Genomic DNA, 8,822 nt, shown 5'->3' on the forward strand with positions numbered 1-8,822 from the left:
TTTTATAAGCCCTTTATGTGGTGTCGCTGAGACGCCCGACTGTGGCATTGCTTGTTATTTATTTATTTTATAAGCCCTTTATGTGGTGTCGCTGAGACGCCCGACTGTGGCATTGCTTGTTACTTATTTACTTTATAAGCCCTTTAGGTGGTGTCATTCAGACGCCCGACTGCGGCATTTTATTCCCCACTCCATCATTGCTTATTCATGTTGCATATAAACAACCTGATTGTATGCATAAAAGATGTTTTATTTATGACTGACGATGTGATCATAGAAATTTTTGAGTGCATGATTATCAATTATATTATCCCAGTGTTCATAATGTTTGCGAGTACATTCAAAGTACTCACTGGCTTGTCCTTGGCTATTGTCTTGGCCAGATTTCTGCTTGGAGAGGAGCGTTGCGGTGACAGCCCCGGAAACTAAGCAACAGTGATAGCAGCCTCGCGAAGATAGGAGTTGACCTGGTCAGCTGTTCCTGTGGGAAATGGAGTCCCATAGACACTGACGACTCACAAACCGCTTCCGCCATCGACCACTAGAAACCCAATTGTTGTACTCACAGGCCAGAATGGTCTTGTACTACACATTTTGTATTTTTGCTTGGAATTTCTGTATCAAGTTGGTGCCTCATCAGCTAACAGTAATCCTGGGGCTGGTGAGCACGACGACCATTTTTTGGAAATCAATGTCTGGAAAATCCGGTCGTGACACAAGTCATCCTGATTTAATCCCTCCGTCTAGGTGTATAAGGGCATGGTTAATATTACTTAATAGTATAGCCAATTGTTGACTATAAGAAAGTGCCATGTCATCGGTAGCCAACATGTATAACAATCGATACTCAAAAACTAATTCTTAAAGATCATCTCTTGCAAAGCACAATAAGTGTTATTTCTTCACAAGTTTTGGATGCAGGTTGAACAGTTGAACGCTTTTGTTTGCAAAAGATACCTTTTTATCTATTTCACCCAGATGTTTATGAGCTCTAGAGATGAAATAATATCCGAAGAAACCTATCGATACCCGTTACACATGAGATGACCCCCACATCCTTTGTCAAAATAAACAACTCCCCGATCAATGCATTTCACTCTTCGGTGCAACGCACGAGCACCTTACTACTATAGATTAGTACAACCGAAAAATGAACTAACATTATATATAGTACGATAAATGTTGATGCATGTCACCTAAAATTATATCATTCAAAACTATGTTCAAATAAGAATCCAACGATATAGTTTTTGTTGACATGCACTAACATTTTGTCAGTTAAATCTTCAGTCAAATTCAATTGGGGACTAATAAACCACGACCGATGTAGTACAAGTGTAGAGGGTGGCGCTGCACGGGAGTCTCACCTCTCACCCCGCTCGTGGTGCGGCAGTAAAGCCATCATATCACAAAACCCAACCACTCCCAGTAATACGTGGCCTGGTAAAATAAACAGACAAGCAACCATCACATCCCTCCGTCTTTTTTGCATTTACTTTCTTCGGTTCATCTCGCACACTCGATCCCTAGCTACTACTCCTAGGGCCAGTTCTTTTGGCGGCTTCCCCAGCTTTTCCCACAAGACTAGTCACAGTGGAGAGTACTACTCATTTATTTGGGCTTCTAAACTACTACTCCGTCCTGGTTTGTTCCTCACCATTGTAATTTGTGCTAAATTTTGACCAAAGATTTAACTAGTTTATTCCTCACCATTGTAATCCCTCCGTCTAGGTGTGTAAGTCATCTTACGAAAACCAAATAATCCCAAAACACTTAGGCGCGGTGCATTAACTTCTACCTCGTTTCTTGTTTCTTGACATATCAACCAATAAGAGATAAAGAGTGTGCATGCTTTTAATGACTTGAGATATCAAACACGACATGCAGTGGTTAGTTCATTGCATGCAATACTATTAATTAGCAAATAAACATTAACGTTTCTTGTTTTCTCCTCCTCCTTGGTCACGGTGCACAGCCTAAGATGACTTACTCACCTAGATGGATGGAATAGTGCATGTGACATGCACTAACATTTCATTAGTTAAATTTATGATCAAAATTTGACACAGATTACAATGGGGACCAATAAACTAGGACGAAGGTAGTAGTTATGGGATTACTAATCTAGAAGCCTAAAAGAACTGGCCCCTGGTACTCCTACTAGTAGTAGTACTCAAGTTGGAATTCCAATTGCATGGCACAACTTGTTAGGAAAAAAATTCGATACAGGGTGTAGGAAGCGGTTTGGGAATTTGCATGCCTTTCCAACCAGTGAGATACTTCGTACAAAGTACGACAGAGAAATAACCATAGAGAAGGAAGCTAAAAGTAAACAATCAAACGAGCATTTTTGCATTTGTTTTGCATTGAATCGTTTCACAAGCTTGACTAGTGTTGTTTTTCTACTTTTACAAAAACCGCATCGTAATGTTAAAACGTGCATTTGCATGTACATAAGTAATAGTAGTACTCCCTCCATCTAGGTGTATAAGTCTTCCCTCCTTCTTGGTCACGGTGCACAACCAAAGATGACTTATTGACCTGGACGGAGGGAGTAGCACAGTCTGTAAGCATATATCGAGAGAGACGTGTAGTGCGATAGTATATAGTAAAGTTTGTGCTATATGCACGTACTTGCAAAATGCATACGAGTACACAAGGTTTCCAAACTTTCCGTTTTACATACTTAATTAAGGACGCTAAAAATTCCTGAATGTTCGGGATTTATCATTTGCGTCCCAAAACTAATGAGACCGCCTTACGAAACAAAAATTATACTCCTCCTAAAATCCACGACGAGCGCTTGCGGCGCGCCACGAGTGCCCTGGTGCACGGCTGTTTCCTAGCGCGCTGACACAATGCCTCTTCCTCAGTCTCGCAACTCGCGAGGTGCTGATTGGCGGCTTCCCGGCGGGTGAGCACGATCTCACCGGTGTGGTGATCCGGCGCCAATAGGTACTCCTCCTAGTTGGAAGCGTGCACCCGGTCCACATACCGCCAAGCGTAGATGAGGCGCTTGGGCCCGACTGCACTCAGGGCGTCGGCACGGGCGTCCTCCGCCACCCTCACGGCCCTCGCGCGAGCCTTCTGCCAAAGAGCCAATCGCCTGACTCTCTCGGACGCGACATAGGCCTCCCAAGCAGCTTGTTCCATGGTGCGCATCTCTTCCTCGGCCTTCTTCTCCGCCTCTATTTTGGCACGCTCTGCTGGAGGCAAAGCCTCCCACAAGGCGACATCCATTTCTTTCCAAAGCTCCTCAAGGCTGGGGGGGCTCGGCGGGCAGCGTGGCGTTCTCCTCGTAGCGGGGAGCCGACGCGTCCTCCGGCGCACGTGCTGGCGAGATTGGGAACACTGACGCGTCCACCTCGATGCGTCGCGGCGAGGAGCGGAACACCGAGTGTCCTCCTCGACTAGTGGCGGCGAGGAACAGAACGGCGATGCATCACGTCGCGGCGAGGAGCGGAACACCGACGCGTCCTCCTCGACTAGTGGCGGCGAGGAATGGAACAGCGACGCATCGCATAGCGGCGAGGAGCGGAACACCAACGCGTCCTCCTCGACTAGTGGCGGCGAGGAACGGAACAGCGACGCATGACCGTCCGCGCGGTGCAGCGAGGGGCTCGTAGGGCTTGGGAGGGGCGATGCCATGGTGGTCGACGTGAGAGGGAGGTGGGGGGAGATAGCGATGAACGTGAATGTGAGGGGGAGGAGATAGCGATGTTGTGGGAGGCGCAGTATTTATAGCGAGCAATGGCACACCTACGTAAGATATGGACTGAGCTGCACTGACTTAACTACAGGTCCAGTTGCATCACTGACATGTGGGCCAGATCCCTGTTAGGCCCATATGTTAGTGTCCCAATGCACCTGCAGTTAAGTAACAACTACGTGGGCATATTTGTTGAAGTAAATTATGGGGGAGCGAAGGGGTGGAAATATTGCTGGTCACAACGGATTGGACGAGCGTGGGGGGAGGAGAGTCATGCATGCAGATTGTTTCACACGGGGTGGAGTGGTGGGACTGCCGGAGGGAGAAGGAGACTTTGGTAGGCATATTGTTTCCACACATGGAGAGGAAAAGATTTGGAGACGAACGGGCTTCCTGCAGGTATGGGGAACGGTGCATAATAAGTCATCTTGCATGCCGGGCTAGGTATAGTCTCAAGTCATTAAAAACATACATGCCCCACTCATGTTCATATTTCAAGGTGCACTAAATTATTGCATGCGATGATTAAGGCTGGCCATAATGGTGGTATCTTAGCTGGTATCATGCACACGGGAATAGCAAACATGCTGATGTGGCAAAGAATTAAAGAAGAGAGGGGGTTAGAGTAACTAGTGTTCATGCATGCATTGGTAAACACATTTTTTTGTGAAGAACGACAGCACTAGTTGAGTACTTTTGTAGACTTCAAAAACTATTCCACTGCCTCTACTATCTTGCTAAGAGTAGGTGAAATTTTTGAATCGAGCCATTTAAACGAGAAGGGAGGTAGTGGTACTCTAATAGCTAACCTTGTTGTGATGACAAGATAGGACATGGCACGCACCTGGACGGAGGAACTAGTCTGCATTGTGCATTTAAGTTTTGTCTGAAGTTAATGTACCTCTACTTTCACCAGACTTATAGAACAATGTGTCAACATTCACAATTTCAAATCAATATTTTTACACTCATTATAAAACGTAGTTCTTATACTCATTATAATCAGTATTGTAGATATTGATATTTTAGTATAAATTTGGTCGTGGGATTTCATTGATGCCTGTCAAAGCGTGGAGGAAGCAGAGATTAGGGCTTGCATTGACGGTCTCTACATAGGTATTTCTCTTCATAATCCTGTAATTTTAGAGACTGTTTGCGCTTTTGTGGTAGCGTCTCTTGCATCGGGGGACTATGACAGGTCTGCTATGCGTGACCTGAAGATGAAAGCGTTGAGCATCTCGAAGTTGATCAACAATCTTCAATTGTCAAAGATTAGCCGTTCAGCCAATAAGGTGGCACACTTAATCGCTAAGTATAGCTTTGACAATAGATTAGATGGTATTCTTGTAAATAACATACCGCCCTGTGTGGTGAATATTGTATCGAATGAGTGTACTGGTGTGGCTGGTTAATTAATATAAGGTGGTGTTCAAAAAAGTATAAATTTGGTCAAACACTTTGCAAACGGTTGACGAGAGTAAAAAGGACCAGAGGGGGTATCATGCATGCGGAGTAGGCAAAAAAATTGCTTGTCTAAAAAAAGGCAAAAAATATTGCTCATTTATAGTCGGTCGAAGTCTCAAAGGAAGCGACCGCGCGAGGGAGGTGAAGGTCGTGGGAGGCGCGACGTTTGAGGAATTAAGTGAAGTTACATCCACGTGATGACATGGCGTGCGAACAGGCAGAAGCTATACCGTCAGGCCTACGATATGGGTCTAGTAGACATGACATCTAGTGGGTCCCGCATACTTCTCGAGAACTCTTTGGGGGCTTGCAGCCGTTTTGTAACACCCTCGATGCGACTATAGCTCCCACGTGTCGAGGCACGACTTAGAGATATAATCGCATTGAAGGCATATGTTGCAAGTTAGGCAATCTTCACAACATCCCATGTAATAAGATAATAAAAAGGGAGATAACATAGTTGGCTTACACTCGCCACGTCAATCAAGTACATAAATAACATTACATAATCCAAACACTCATGGCCCGACTACGGCGCCAAAATAAAAGAGAACCCAACATGCGACACGGTCACGTTCACCCCCAACTGGGTACCACTACTGATCATCGGGAAAGGAGACATAGTATCGTTGAGAGTCTTCGTCGAACTCCCACTTGAGCTCATACGTGTCTCCTGGAGCGGAATCATCAGGCCCTGCATCTGGTGTAATAGTAATCTGTGAGCCACAGGGACTCAGCAATCTCGCACCCTCGGGATCAAGACTATTTAAGCTTATAGGTATGGCAAGGTAAATATATGGAGCTGCAGGAAGCGACTAGCAAGTATGGTGGCTAACTTATCCGCAAAAGAGAGCGAGAAGAGGGGGGCAAAGCACGAGCGAGAAACTAGAGAGCAACCTGCGCAAACATTACTCCAACACCGTGTCCACTTCCCGGACTCCGCCGAGAAGAGGCCATCACGGTAACACACTCGGTTGATTCATTTTAATTTAATTAAGGTTCAAGTTATCTACAACCGGACATTAACAAATTCCCATCTGCCCATAACCGCGGGCACGGCTTTCAAAAGTTCAATCCCTGCAGGGGAGTCCCAACTTAGCCCATGACAAGCTCTCATGGTCAACGAAGGAATAGACCTCCTCCCAAGACGTTCCGATCAGACTCGGTATCTTGGTTACTCAAGACACTTCGACAGGTTAAAACAAGACCAGCAACACCGCCCGAATGTGCCGACAAATCCCGATAGGAGCTGCACATATCTCATTCTCAGGGCACACTCAGATGAGACTAGCTACGAGTAAAACCAACCCTCAAGTTTCCCCGAGGTGGCCCTGCAGGCAGCTCAGTTCGGACCAACACTCAGAGGGAGCACTGGCCCGGGGGGTTTAAAATAAGATGACCCTCGGGCTCCGGTAACCCAAGGGAAAAAGAGGCTAGGTGGCGAATGGTAAAACCAAGGTTGGGCATTGCTGGAAAAGCTTTAATCAAGGCGAACTATCAAGGGGTTCCCATTATAACCCAACCGCGTAAGGAACGCAAAATTCGGGAACATAACACCAATATGACGGAAACTAGGGCGGCAAGAGTGGAACAAAACACTAGGCGAGAGGCCGAGCCTTCCACCCTTTACCAAGTGTATAGATGCATTAACATAGCAAGATAATATAATGGTATCCCAACAAGTAAATAAATGTTCCAACAAGGAACGGCCTCCAATTTGCACCTGCAACTAGCAACGCTATAAGAGGGGCCGAGCAAAGCGGTAACATAGCCAATCAACGGTTTGCTAGGACATGGTGGGTTAGAGGTTTGACATGGCAATTTGGGAGGCTTGCAAGCAAATGGTAGGCATCGTAGCAATGGCATAGCAAAAGAGCGAGTAAACTAGCGTAGCAAAGATAGTAGTGATTTCGAGGGTATGATCATCTTGCCTGCACAGTTGTCAGAGTTGACTGGATCCTCGAAAGCAAACTCAACGGGCTCCTCGTTAGCGAACTCATCTCCTGGCTCTACCCAAACAAGACAAACAAGCAACAAGGATACAATCAACCACGTGCAAGAACAAGCAATAGGATGAAATGATGATATGCTATGCGGGATGCGATGCGGCATGCAAAATGCAAGATATGACAGGAAATGCATGAACCTGGCCTCAACTTGGAAATCCAAGTGTGCCACTGGAAAGAAGAGATGAAATCGCTTGAAAACGATATAAAGAACGCCGGAATCGGAGTTACAGTTTGGAAATGGCAAGCGATTCAAATATGACACCGGTCTGCGATTTACAGCAAGTAGGCATCTAAATGCAATGAAATGAACATGCTACAGCCACCAAACATGACAACAAAATACATGGCAGGGAAGCATTCAAGATGCTTAAAAAAAGTCTAGCACTAAGCTATGGCCAATTCATCCATTAGGAGGTTCAAACAAGCATAGCAAAAACGCAAATGGTAAAACAGATCTCAGACTTAGTGAAATTAACACTTGTCTGGAATTTCAGATCATATAGCCCCCTTCGGAGCAACAAAACAACATGCTACAGGACCTGAACATGACAAAGAAAGACATGGCATGGAGCTACTCAACAAGCTTAACAAAAGTCCCTTAGTGACCTTGAGCCAAAAGGGATCACAAAATATCCTAACAAGCACACGAACATAGCAAAAATATAATCAGGTTTCAGACTTAGTGAAAAACTGGGACATGCTGAAAGATAACTCACGAAGGCATGTTTACGAGCTCGATGCACTCACCACGGTGCAAGTTATGGCAAGACAAGCATACACCCCTTAAGAAGGCACAAAATGCAAGCTAGACATGGCAAGAACAATGGCATAGGATCAACTACAATAACATCGGCAAAATCGCAAACAAGTTGACGATCTGCCCAGATTCGCAACGAAGCAAAAGTAGAGCTCGATTGACTCAAGCTAGGGTGCTCCATAATTGCAAATAAAGACATGGATGGATAGAGCACTACAAGATTAATAAAACTCCTTTACTGATCATCCTCAAAAGAGGCACGGATCACTAGGAAACAACATGAACATATGGCATCATGAGATAAACAATCCCAGGACTTAGTGAAATCGCTAAGTCCCTGAAAACAGAATTAGCAACTGCACCACTTTGCAAGCTTGCACAAGTCACCACACACATCCTAAAAATACATGGGTTGCACCTCTGGAAAGATGACAAAACCCTTGACAAAACATATGTAGAACTCACGGGCATATCATGCACACAATAATCATGGCAAAAATGACAAAAGTGCTAAACGGAGTAGCAGATCTGACAATTAACTCAAGTAGCCCTCTTCTAAGAGCATTTCGGGCATCAAGATGAGCTCAAATGAAAATGTTGCAATGGAATGAAATGATGTACTCTCTGAGATGAACATTTTGATATGCTATATGCCCAAATCGGAGCTACAGATGCAAAGTTACGGAGCCGCGAACAGGGGCATATGAACTAAAAATATCTGGGACTTGGACGAAAATGACCTAGGGTTTTTTGGATCTAGATCTCATGCACGGGAACCGAGGCAAAAACCGGCGAGGTGGCGGCCGGCTCCGGCGAGGGTGCCGGGCGGCGGCTCGGCAGCGCGGGGGCCGGGCCGGCGGCTGGTGGCGGCGGGCGCGGCGGC

This window comes from Triticum dicoccoides, chromosome 4A, assembly GCF_002162155.2.
Source record: "Triticum dicoccoides isolate Atlit2015 ecotype Zavitan chromosome 4A, WEW_v2.0, whole genome shotgun sequence".
NCBI lineage: Eukaryota > Viridiplantae > Streptophyta > Magnoliopsida > Poales > Poaceae > Triticum > Triticum dicoccoides.